The sequence below is a fragment of the Plectropomus leopardus genome, chromosome 10, assembly GCF_008729295.1.
Source record: "Plectropomus leopardus isolate mb chromosome 10, YSFRI_Pleo_2.0, whole genome shotgun sequence".
In the NCBI taxonomy this organism is placed as follows: Eukaryota; Metazoa; Chordata; class Actinopteri; order Perciformes; family Serranidae; genus Plectropomus; species Plectropomus leopardus.
The window spans coordinates 28249944-28263545 of NC_056472.1; the positions used below are offsets into that span (position 1 = coordinate 28249944).

General features: G+C 40.2%; 1 protein-coding gene across 2 annotated transcripts in view; it reads right to left on the minus strand.

Annotated features, from left to right (window-relative positions):
• ahr2 (aryl hydrocarbon receptor 2) overlaps window positions 1-13602 on the minus strand; it is a 45684-nt gene that overhangs the window by 18011 nt on the left and 14071 nt on the right. The gene's annotated exons all lie outside the window — the stretch shown is intronic.

A 13602-nucleotide genomic window follows, 5' to 3' on the forward strand; every position in this document is an offset into this window, starting at 1 on the left:
CACATTCAGCCAAACATACACAAGCAAGCGTAGACCCTGCCTCATGAAGTCCAAATCTGGATTATCCGCCACATCGCTCATGTTTTGATTTTTTTTCCTTAATTCAGTGTTTGCGTGAGTAAGTGGGCCTCATTGTGGCCGTCTGTTTGTTTTCATTAGGCTTTTCTTCCCCAGTGGTCGACTCTGCATCATGTTCTCCCTCCCTTTCTTTTTCTGCGAACGGCTCAACACTTAATGGCGCTGCGGAGTTGTTCGTGTGCACTTACAGTTCTCCGTGCGGCTGCAGGAGAAACATGTTTGATGATTCCTGGCCAGAGCTTGACCAGAAGTTGGAAAGACATTCCTGTAAGTTTGTGGGAGGTAGTGAAGGAACAGAAACACAGATTCCCACTAACATCAAACACACACACACACACACACACACACACACACACACACACACACACACACACACACGCACACACACAATGCCCTCACAGAGCAGGAGAGGGGTTTTCATATATGAGCCAAATATTGTTGCACAATAATTTTTCGATACTTTTTATAAATTGATGACATCTGATGGTGTGAATAGACACTTACAGTTATGTCCATTTTCTAGTTCTCACATTACATTATTATGGATTACTGAGGTATTCTCAAAAAAAAAAGTCTAATGTAAGAATAGTAATGTAATAGTGGTTAGATTTGCTTTTGACATCTGATATCTAAAAAACAAAGTTGGGAAATTCACATTTTATGGCTGTTGGCAAAACAGTCACTAAAGCATATACCATATCCAGCTGTGATGTTACGCACTCATACAAAACATTTTACTGCTGCCCTAAAAGCTTTTTCCAATACTTTAAAAACTTTTTCAGGCCAAAGTGTAATTTGACACCACGAGAGGTCACTTCTCAGCATCAAACTGTCGCTTCCTCTTTCAGAGAAAACAGGCCATTATGGGATTTGTGAAATGTGGAGCATGCTTTTGATGCGAGATTCACTCCAGGCAAACATCCCTGTCACTCAGGGGATGAGGTAGCCTTTAACGGATTTGACGTCTTTTCATCATGGGGTAATTAAGTGAAATCCAAAGAACTGTGAGGAGCCGAGGAGGAGTTTTTCGGGGAAACAAGTTAAAGCAAAGAAAAACAAGTCAAAGTACAAAGTAGTGTCAGTGAAGCTCGAAGCCCTGAATAGTGAGAATAAAACACAGACATAACTGGCTTAAGTCATATATTTGGGGTCGTGTTCAAACAATGGAAAATAAAACAGAAACTAAATCTTGAAATGCTTGAAGCTGAACTAGAAAAACTACAGTTTCTACTTTAAAGTATTAGCATGTGGCACGGAGTAGTTAGGACACACTGAAACTAAAGAGAGAAAAAGGAAATGCTGTCACGCGTTGGAAGACTGCCAGGTTCAGAGAGAGAATAAAGCATGCCAGCAATGCATAGGGGAATATTATCTTGATTTGAAAACATTTAGTTCCAGTAGATCCTGTACAGAGATCTGTGTTCTCACGCAGATGTGCAGGAAAGGGCAGTGCTTGCAACAACTAGCAGCCAATCAGCTGGATCACTCAGTCCACAGGTTCAACCTCCCATTAGTCTTTTGATTAATGTCCCCGTTTACTTCCATGACTTTAGGGGAAGGAAACAGCCTCATGTTTTTTTTTTCCATGATCAGACAAGAGTGTCATCTCATATGTCAAGCAACGGAAGTAAAGAGCAGCTTTGGATGAAAAACAGAGGTTTGCACATGCTTATTATGGCTATGGAGGTGCTATTTTGTAATAAAATAATTTATATTACAAATTTTTGGATTTTGAAGTGTTATTACAAAGTTGGGGGTGGGGGGTGTGTGTGTATGTTAAAAGTCCATGTACATTTTGCAGTGTTTGTATGTTTCTGCAAAACACGAATACATTTAACATTTTGAAGGTTTTATACCGATCATATCAACCTTTCAAAAGTGACCTGGAACATGAGCTTTCTCATCAGGAGGCGGAGGGGATGGTGGATGTCGTGACACCTAGGACCAGACGCCTGCCAAGCTGCAGACCACTGTTCAAGACCAACAAACAACAAAACCGGCTATGATTAAGCAAATAATTGCTCAGGAAACTGCTACGAAAACCGATTGTTGACACTGATGCATTTCCAGTCAGGATAGTGCCACGAAAAGCAGTTGTTTTTTTTTTAACGAGACATCGCTGCGCTTCCTGTTGGGAGAGTGCCACAATAAGCAGTTGTTTTTACAGAGACATTGCAGCATTTCAAGCCAAGATAGTGCAACGAGAAAGATTATTTTTTTCCAAGACGTGGTTGCCATGGAAAGTGGTTATTATGCACAGAGACAACACAGTGTTCCCAGCTTACATAGTGCCATAAAAAAGCATTTGTTTTTTTGCATTGTTGCGTTTCCAGCCAGGATAGTGCCATGAAAAAGCGATTGTTTACTGAGATATTGCTGCTTTTCCTGCCTAGATACTGGTGAAATTTTGCCACGAAAAAACTTTTTTTTTTTTGCCATTTTTGCCTTCACTTGATAGAACAGAGTGACAGCATGTAAGGGGGAGAGAGAGGGGACGGCATGCAGCAAAGGGCCGTGAGCTGGAGTTGAACCCACAGCCACTGCGGCAAGGACATTGCCTTCATACATGGGGTGCCTGCTCTATCCACTGAGCCACCGGATGCCCTGAAATCATTGTTTTTAATGGAGACACGGCTGCATTCCTCGCCGAGATAGTACAACAAAAAGCAGTTGTTGTAAACTGAGATATTGCTGTGTTTCCAGACGTCATAGTGCGACAAAAAGCAGTTGTGTTTTACCAAGATATCGATACTGCACTTCTTGCCGCGATAGTGCCACAAATAGCAGGCATTGTAAGACAAGACATAATCTTTTCCAAATCATAAGTGTTTTTTGTGCTTTAACCTAGCCATGTTAACCTTAGTGTTACTGAAACATAGAGAAATGTAAACTTTCAACCTATGTGTTATTTAACAACGTACAAATGAAACATATCAGTGGTTTGCAGAGACGAACAATGCAAACATTTGTTCTGGCCATTTAGTTGTGTTTATGGCCTTCAAAAGCTTTCTTGAGCCAGGGTTGTACTGCAGGTTTAAAAAGGTTTGTGTGCTGCAGCACAGAACCCACAAGCAGGCCTTGATGATCAAAATAAACAGTGATTATATACCATTCAAGACACAATGTCTGTTTTGCTGCTGCTGGTAGTGCTGGTGGTAGTGGAGTCTGAGGGCATCTGTTTTTTTAATCAACACCCGCTCAGTTATTTTTGGCTGTCTGGACTCTTTTTATCTGCTTGATAAGTATTGTCATCGGTTTGGTACTGGGCACAGACACAGAAAAAAAAAAAGAAGCAAAATTTAGGTCGCTGTGTTAGGCGTGCCTCACATATCATATCGCAAAAATGATTCTTATCAGTCTCCAGGCGCTCATCAAAGCTCTCAGAGGGAAGGAATCATGTAAGGCAACAGTCTGAGGCACAAATACCAACTTTGCCTGCTAAATTTAGCCCACATATAGTGAGTACTTGCAATATGAATGTCTGAATCCTGTAAATATATGCAAATTACAATCAACACTAAAAGCTAATATACCACAATCCTGGATAAAAATCACTGTTTATGTTTTCAGATTCCTTCCGAATCCTGACAGATTTTAATCAAGGCCCTTAAATAAATGAAATAATACATCTTCTGTGTCTCTGATCCCCCAACCAAACTCTGAGTGGGACGACAGCTGATTTTGTTTCGACACATAAACAAACACGAGCAGTTTTGGAAGACTCTAAATGTCACAGAAAGCGTTGGTGGGCGAGCTCAGCTCCGGCCAACAGGAAAAAAAAGGAAAAGGTTTGGGTATGAAGGGAGATGTAGCGCTGTGGTTTTAAAGCTGGAGGAGAGACTGAGAACAAACCTTCCAGAGAATGGAAATTGGAAAAAATGAAAACATGATTAAATCTGTCTCCCAGCGGTTGCTTGCATTCTCACGACATACTGAAAGGCGAGTCATGAATCAAGAGCCAACAGGCAACTGCTGTCACCTCAGTGAGATGTCCTCCTCTCACATATTATGATATGGAGATGACAGGTGAATTATGCTGAGGTTTTAAGGGCATGTATAAGTAAAACACACGTCGTTCAAAAAAAAAAATCCTCATAATGAGCCCATCAGGATTCAATAACAAACAAGACTGGGCTTCCCCGTTCTGATACTTTCTCTCCTCCGAGCTGCAAACGTCTGCCAGGACTTAAAACGTTCTTCTTACCTCTTTATTCCCTCTGTTACACTTGTGTCATGTGTATGGGTTTCTGTGTACATGGTTCAGATATCCCGAATACCAAATTATATCAAATTATAGCACATGATACGGTGTTACCACATCAACTATGATTGCTAACAGGCCCTGGATGTTTTCAATGAACTTGGAAAGCAAATCCACATTTTTCAGCAGCAGCGAGCCACAAGCCTTTCAAAATATCCAGTACTGCCTCATAAAGTCACGCGATGAGGCGAACAGTCCAGCTTTCTCCAAAAAAGATCTGCCGTTTTCAAGGCAGCCATAAATAGCTAGTTTCATTATCAGCTCTTTAAATCTCACTCGTATCCCCTGAAATTGCTTATGTTTGTTCTTTTCTCTAAAGCCTTTTCTTTTACCTTACAATTTATGGGATCATTATCTTAAGTTCTGGGCATGTCCCCACTTGAATACACGTCCTAGGCTGATGTTTTGACTGGGATAACCCCTGAGAGGCAACCACGGTGATCTCGTTCAGCAAAGAAAAATCTATCACTGCATAAAACCATTTTCTGTCTAAATGTGTTGTGCAAATTCAGCTCATCTGAAACTAAGGCTGGCTTTAAGTTATTTAACTCTACAGAGTTTCCTAAATAGAGGAAGTTTAGAGCTTATCAGACTGCACAGCTGTCTATGTGTGTATATCTGGAAATGTGTGTTTGCTTTCTACACTTTCTTTCAAGAGCTTATTTTTGGGTGAAATGGTACAACACAGCATTGACCCGGTGTTTTTAACTTAACATTATGCAGAGGTCTTTAAACATTTTACAAAACCTTTCAGCTATAAAACATTTTCTCACAAGATTCAAACAGTGACTGGGGCCATTATCTCTGTGAAACAGTATTTCTTTAATATAGCAGGAAAACACTATTTGCGATGTAAAGATACAAAAGAGTAACAGTATCCTGGGTAGAGAATAAAGTCTTGCTACCCTAGTATGCTGTAATCTGAGTTTATCTGTGGTTTGTTGTGGTAAACTGGGCCAGTGATACTTCTAATGTTAGTGAATGTCTGTATCCTACCGGCTAGCTTATTGACGCCACTTTGCACTACACTAAAGTGGTTACCACTGATCAAGACTGCATTGTATGCATTGTAACTTTTAACTCTGTTAGCACTGTTGCCATTGTTTAAAACTGCTATAAAGTTAGTGTCGTTACATGGTAGCAGCTTGCTCAGTTACCTCCTAGGAGTCGCTAGGAGAAGTTTTAACATAATACGATATTACATTGATTCTTTGATAAGATATTTTCTTATATCACAAAGTCTGCCACGATACTCTTCCTAGGGGTCTTCTTTTTTGGCTGCTTACCACGATCTGCCTGGTGCTAGACTGTCAGCACAGTCTGAATGATTCAGAAGGAGGTGGATGGAAATGGTGACATAGACGTGCAACAGGAATTTCAAAATAAATTTGGTTTAAAAGACAAAAATATATAATGATTTTTCACTTTGTATCAATAATATTGGATCATTGATCATTTAATTGATATATAATGCAGTAATTCCATTTGTGCTATCATTCTATATCCCCTCTCTAAATTCAAATATTTACACAGGTCCATGAACGCGGCACAGGCAGAACTCTTCATGAGTTATTTTTTTTACTCCACTGAAGTTTGCATTGTGGGTTGGACAATTAATCCTTCGATCCAATCAGTGCTGATCAGACCAGATTGATGGATGAGAGGAGCAGCTGCTGCAGAAGAGAGTGAATGCAAACCTTAAGACCCAGCGCACTGAACAGTTAAGTTTCACTTTCAATGCATCTGATGTCCTGCTGCTCCATCTGTGCCCAGAGTATCCTCTTTGCTACAAGAGTGTGGAGAAATAGCACTTCTAACGTAGGTCCTGCTCCGAAAGTACAGAATCAATACGTGGCGGGTTGCCACAAGTTAAAGAATGTGGGAAACCCTGTATTGATCCAGATTTGATGCATCATTACAATCCTACCAATTCCATGTTAAGACCCGTGTTTAATATGCTCTGAATACCCTCTTTAAGATGTAAATGCTTGTTTCAGAATAAAAAAGGAAGCTTACACTCATGAGTAAACATGCAGTGAGTTGCACTCATGCTAACAATGCGCTTTCTTTTCAATTATTAAAATTAGCTCTATTACACAACAAAGGGTCTAGTCCAAACTTTACTTGTATGTGGCCATCTAAAGGTGATACTGAAGAAGATTGATGACTTTATTAAAAGTAGACAAACGCAACGCTGAGATCCTCCATGCTGCAATCTGATATCTTTCCTAATAATGAACAACACAGTTTTTTTGGCTTCGATTGGGCACTAATCAACCAGCCGTGTCACATAAGGAGAAAGTTGGCTGACACTCCATGTCATTACAGACGTATCACATCTCACATCCATGCCAGTGCCAACAGGTAAAGAATGAGTGTCTGTCTATGTGAACGTGTCTGATGCCTGTGAAAGCGTTCAGGGGCGGTCTGTTTTAATTCACACCTCAATACCACTTTTACACAGGACAGGCGTTGTTAATGTTAATATGGGACGACTATTGAATGTATAATCTATGTTAACTGTTAGTAGCGAGACACCAGTCTGCAGTTTACTACAATTTACTGCTAAACCATGAAATTATGCACAATTTACATTACATAACTACCAGTTGAATTTCCTTTCTCTTCTTCTTTCTCACGCATGTATTCTTCCCCTCTCTTAGTCTCTTCAAGTTTAAAACTACTTTTAACATCATTATTATTGATTTAATTAAGAAGCCTGGTCAACACTGGTTACCACCAACTTTCAACCAGGTCAGGAGGAATTTAATGAGGAAGTGTCAGCTGATTATGTGTTGACCCAGATTTGACCCACATCACACTGTCAGCAATGAGAAGCAACCGTCACGTACACATCAAAGATAATACGTTTACAGGTGCAGTCCATTGATTTAGATCTTCAGAAACTTAGAGAGAAACGTGTAAAAGGCCTGTCACAATTACTACTCTTGTTGAGAAATAATTGGTTTAAAAAAATGATAGTGATAAATGATATTATGGTCATTTTTAGACTATTTCATGCCATTGGTATAAAGTAATGTAATAGCATTCATGGTTTCTCAAACATCCATTTATTTGCGGCAGTGGCAATTATAACATCTGTCACCAAGTACAGATTTTTTATTTTTAGAGATGGACCTTCATTAGGAGTGCTATTGGAATATATATATATATATATATATATATATACTTCTACTGTTTTTAGACATTGGAAATATTTAACATGGTTTTGTACATACAAAAAAGTACATATAACATTATAGTACCTTAACAGGAGAGGCCAAAAATTACTCAGTCAGACAATACAAATTGGCCAATAGACAAGCTTACCACTATAATACGGCAGGTGTGTTATAGTCGGCCTGAGAAACAGATGGTTTTCTGGTGGTTTTACAGAGTGGAGAATGAAGTTATTAGAAACTAAAACTACAAATGACAGCATTTTTGGCTTGTTTGAAGGGGTTGGTAAGCTAGTGACTGTGTCTCCTCAAAGTTTTATTTTTCTTTTGATTTGTTTAAATAGGCGGGTGTGGAGAGAAAATAAAAAGGCAATGGCTGTGTCCAAGTCCTATAACCACCAGGAAAACCCCGCTGTTTATTCTTGCATCATTTTGGTTAAATGTTGACGATATCCATGAGCAAACAAGCACACAAGTCAACACAACGATCTGCAAAATATCAAGGTCATGCCCATACATCCTTAACATAACTTAATTATTGTGACAAACCTATAGTAGACACAACAGCAAAACCTAAAGCAGCAGAGGCCTGTCTATCCTTCATATTACCTCGTGTGGGTCAGACTTCAAAAACACTGGACCGTACATTTTTCAAAATGTTATCATCAATAGCATCTATGTACTGCCAGGAAAACGCCAACAGCTTTATAACTCCATGTTCCCACTTAGTAACTAAAATGTTCTGTTGAAGCTGAGATCATTTTATTAGTCTTGACAAACTCCAGATCAACAGAGGACATTATACTGCAGGCTGTGCAACACGCCTTCTGACTGCTAAACTGACCTTTATGTGTAAAATTTGTACGGCAGCAATGTGAGTGAAGTGCAGCCCATATTCTGACATGTAATGCACCAAACACAGCGTGCAGAACTCAGATGTCAGAGTCATGAAAGGGCCTGCGAACACACCGAACCATCTTTGACTCTCTATCAGCTTTCACACGGTAAATGTAAACATACCAAAGATGCTCTGCTAATGACATCCTTCAAACTTGTCTCATCCATTGTTTTCTCATTTTTCTAAATGCTCTCAAGGCTGCAACAAACTTCCTGTTCTTCCAGCTAACAGCCTGCTAACAGCTATTTACTGAGTGGTGAATCTTTCCCCTCAGCAAACAAAGACTATCTTGAAATGGAGGCCAATATCCCACAGACTGACAGGCTCCAAGCACTGATAAGTACTAATGGATGATTCTGTAAACAACTCATCTCACCCACAGTAACCCTGTCTGATTATGAGCCATGCTGGATTATTTTATGTGCATCAGCACAAACCGATCATTAACAGACCATTGAATGAATAACTAAGGTCAAAGATTATTTGTTATTACTGAGACAGCAAAGTGAACTACACTAAGTGTATATCTATAGTGACAGAGCAGCAGTATTTATGGGGTGATGGGTTGCACATGGGTAGTGTGTTGTGACATGTGATTTTGATCCTGCCCTCAGTTGCTACAGGGCACAGACTGTCTTTTCAGTGTGTCTGACTGCTGCTGATGTCAAATCAACTGAAGGAGACGGGTGAAGAGTAAGGCAGTGTCAAGCAGACGAGCAGAGGCATAAACACAGAGAGGAAGATGTCTGCGGTGTGCACAGCTGCACAGAGACATAAATTCTCCATGAGAATTACTAATTTTGAGTTTTTTACTATTACTATATACTATATTGGTAGTTTTAAGGTTTTCAGTAAAGTTCAATGTTCTCCAACGAACCACTGGATATTTCCAATGTGCAGTTGTTAGCGTTTCCCACAGTTTAAAGTTTATTTGTGGTCAAAACACTCGACTCAGTCAGCAGGAGAGCAGCACTGCATTCACGACCAAAACTGATTAGAGAAGTAATGTTTTTCCAAAATGGCTGCACAAGAATGCATCATTACCAGGGACTTTTAAATCAGCACACACCTCAGGGTTCCCACACATTTGCGTAGATAAAATTTTAAAACTTTTCCATAACTTTTCAAGGACCCATAATATCATTTTTTTTCTTGCCTCACTTGCCCTCGACATTTTTCAAACAGATTAGATTCAAACTTTATTCTGACATGATTTCAGCTAGCTGGCATGCATTAGGGGCGTTTATTTACCATCACGTACATGATGGTAAATAAAAAGTCACAAATTGATGCATTTTATGTTAGTTGACAGCCAAAGAAAATGCATTTGCTGTTACATTATGTGGAAGTTTCATAACACAACATATTTTCGTAACTTTTCCAAAATTTCAAATGATTTTTACTAATTATATTACTTTTCTGGGTTTTATTTGACTGCAGGAGCCCTGACACTTTCAACAGCAATTATATATTTTGGATGTGAAATAAACTTAAAAAAAAATGTAGGTGGGGAAGGAGTAATTATAGAAAGGCTGTCTGCAACCTAGTCGACTGAGAAAAAATATTGGCATTGCAAACCACAGATACATTACATTATTTTATTGTGTAACGGCTAAAATGAAACTTTAGTATTCAAGAGCGCTGTGGTTAAATTTAGGCAAAAAAAAGAACCAATTACTTCAGGAAAGATCATGTTTTGGCTCAAAATACCTATTTTGGGCGCCACTATCCCCTCTGGAAACGAAGCAATGTCTCGTGGAAAGCAATCACTTTTCGTGGAACTATCTTCACTGAAAAAACATCAGCAGGTCTCCTAAGAAGACCCACGCTTGCTGCTTTAAAAGCCACAGTAAAAACATTGACGGATCCCTCAATACAACCAGTTTTGTTGTTTGTTGGTTTGAAACAGTGGTGTGGAGTTTTTCAGGCATCTTGCCTATATGATACGGCATCCAACGCCCCCTCCGCCTCCCAGTTACAAAGTTAGCTCTTATACTACATCACTTTAGAAACTTTGATAAAATAGGTAGGCAAATGCAACCTATGTATGATTTGCAGAAATGTGCAATGCCAACATTTTCATATAGCAACTGCGCTGCTGTTTACACACTTAGTCCACCCAGTGCTGCAGAGAGAAAAAGTTTCATTTCTGCTTTCTGTGGTTGTATGTGTCTGCAAATGTTACTTTGGTGCAGTGACTTGGCTGACCTTTGACTAGAGAGTGCTGTGGGTTAAAATTAGGACAGTACATGAAAAATCGGAGATAGATAAGGACAACAGTGACTGGTAAAGGACTGCAAAAGAAAACATTCAATAGTATTCAAGGCAACAATGCATAACACCAGAAAAATGCATGTCAATTCTTCATGTCAGCTTTATGAACCTCATCCGGTGAGGCGTGAGGTGCGCATATTCGCTCTGCATGTTCTTCGTTTATCAGCACCAGTTTATGTTAAGAAATGACATGTGCATAGCTTACGAGTTTAAACAATAAAGCATCTGGTCCCAGGTGTTTCATAGGAGTTTGACGTGACTGCTGATATTCTACATGTGCTGTCTGTCCATGTATAAATACAGTGGAGGGAAACCATGTACATAGAAGCCGTCTTGCATGGAAGACTAGAAAAACATTTCTTTAACTGCATGACAGAACCTGTACCAGAGAGGATGCACCTTTTAGGGCTGTAGTGGTTTGTGGTGGACAGAATGCCACTGTCTGGTGCACACAGCCACACAAATAATACACCGTATGTAGACTGATTGACTTAATTTCACCTATATTTTAGGTAGTCCAATTCAGATCAAAATCTCTTTGGATGCACGTAATTCAGAACCAAAGTTTACAAGCCCGAGTTCCACTTCTAAACTTCTAGCCATATGTCATTAGTTACAAACGCTGGGGTTAACACAATAAGATAATTGGCATAAAGAATTTCTGAGACATCGAGAAAACATCCTAAGAAAAATGTCTATAAGTAGAAAAACAGATGGAATTTAAGCACATAAACAAAGCTGGGGAAAGTTTATCAAAGGTTAAAAATGTCAAGTTGTTAATGCAGGTGAGCAACTTTATGGAAACTGCTACTTGAAATGATTACACAATGGTGCAACTACAGCTCTTCAGCCTATCTCGCCTGCATAGCGAAAGAAAGTAGGCAAAAGGGTGTGAGAACAAGCAGCGTTGGAATGTCACAACTCCTCTGTCTGCATGAAACACGTCCATTCATACTGGATGTTCACACTGCAAACCACTGTGCTAATTACAGTCTGCAACTACAAACGTTTTGTATTCTGGCTCTTTTAGGTCTTCCTTTCATTTCATTCATCATTTCACTGGGTGAACAATGTGAGCTACTGTATACATAAACAAGTTGTGTAATAACAGGTTGCACAAAATACATTATTCAGAAGAACCCTCAAAAAGTCCCATTATGAACTTTGAGAATATTGTAATTCAAGTTTACCGTACGAAAACTAGACTTTTGCGCTTCCTCTTGGCTCTGTTTTCAGGCTTTAGAAATTCTGGCCAGTGAAAGAGACTTCAGCCAATCACAGATCATTTTAGAAAGAGCATGTTTTTATTGGCTACTCTACAAATGCAGTTCAGCCGGCAGCAACTCCGCAGAATGACCTCCAATCAGCAGTAGTAGCAACCCAAATCCAGCCAGTGCAAACCTCAGTTTCTGGGGAACATACAGAATGGACAGCCCCGTCTCTCCGCCAGATCAACGAACTTTCAGTTGCTGTCGTTACACAGGTTAGACCTGGTGATGCTGCTGGCCACCACTGACACCTGGTGCTGGGGGGGTTGGAGCCGGCTGAATACAATAGTCACCAAGCAAGGGTGCTTCTCCAGAGCTGCAGTCCGCAGCCGGGGGAGCAAGGAAGAGGGACCGTGGGGTGCTTAGCAGCTAATTCTTAGCCGCATTTACATTGCCTGTTCAAGGCGGAATATCACGCCGCTATGCTGGCTCACCCTTCTGTGTATAATGTCCGATCATGGACAAAGGGGGGACAAAGTGGTCTCGCCTCTGAGCGGGGAACAGAGGTAGTAAAACAAAGTCTGTTTAAATCGGAAAGCTGTGACCATGGGTGGCACGAGTGTGACATCTTGACAACGATTGATGTTTATGCATGCGACCCACTGCAGGAAATTTAAATAGCAGCTGTTTGCATAACGGCTAATACAAAGAAGAAAAACAGCGGGTGCAAATGTCCGCAAACTGGAAAAACAATGAGATTCAGGAGCTCAATGCCCTCCGAGAAGAGGAGATCAGCTGTCATATAATAGAGACGGTAAATAACTGTGATTGACATATTACGCCTTTGTTATTGCGCTGCCCACACCTACATTATATGTCATACTAGAGGCAGACGCATGTGTGTTTAATGTCATCCCTGTCATGCCTCTTTTGATTGCTGGATGCCACGATGCAGTGTATAATCACACACTGGAGAAAAAAAAGCAAAGGCAGTATAAAGGTGGGACGCTGATGCGGGTTGTTGTGAGCACTATCAGAGAAAAAGCGGCTCTTATCTCTTTTGTGGTCTGAGACAGAGAGAGAGAGAGAGAGAGAGCAAGGCAAGAAGGGGCTGACTTAATACACTGCAGGCAACTTAATGAAATGAGATTAAATTATTAAAAGTATATAGAAAACACTGGGTTACTGTATGTGTCTGTGTGTGCATTTGCCTGTGGTCGTCACAAAGGGGCTTAGGACAGAGAGAAGAGAGCTGCAGGAGGAGGGTGTACTGTTTTTTGCCTTTTCAAGACTTCTGCCAAACCCAGCTCTACTCAAAAATGAAAATGGATAAACTATAAAGATATCTTATACTGATAATATTCAGTTCAGAGTCAGTCGGGTTTTGTTGGCAGAGAGATTCAGAGCAACGGGTCCAACTACAAGATCATACAAGCAAAACAATGCACAGAAAATGTACCACAAAGCAACGGAGACAAGACGCATAAATTCTAACAACATCAGTGCAGCCCGAGGCGACCAGGCAACTTACTCAGCAGCCCGTCTGCCAACACCTCGGCTAAAATGTCTGTTTAACTCAAAGAAAACTATCATCTGCGGGTGGTGGAGATGTTATATGCGTGACTCACATATAATTGACTCACACATGACTCGTCATGTTTTCAAAGCCAGGGTGCCTGTAAGTTTAATCAACTTACAGTGCAG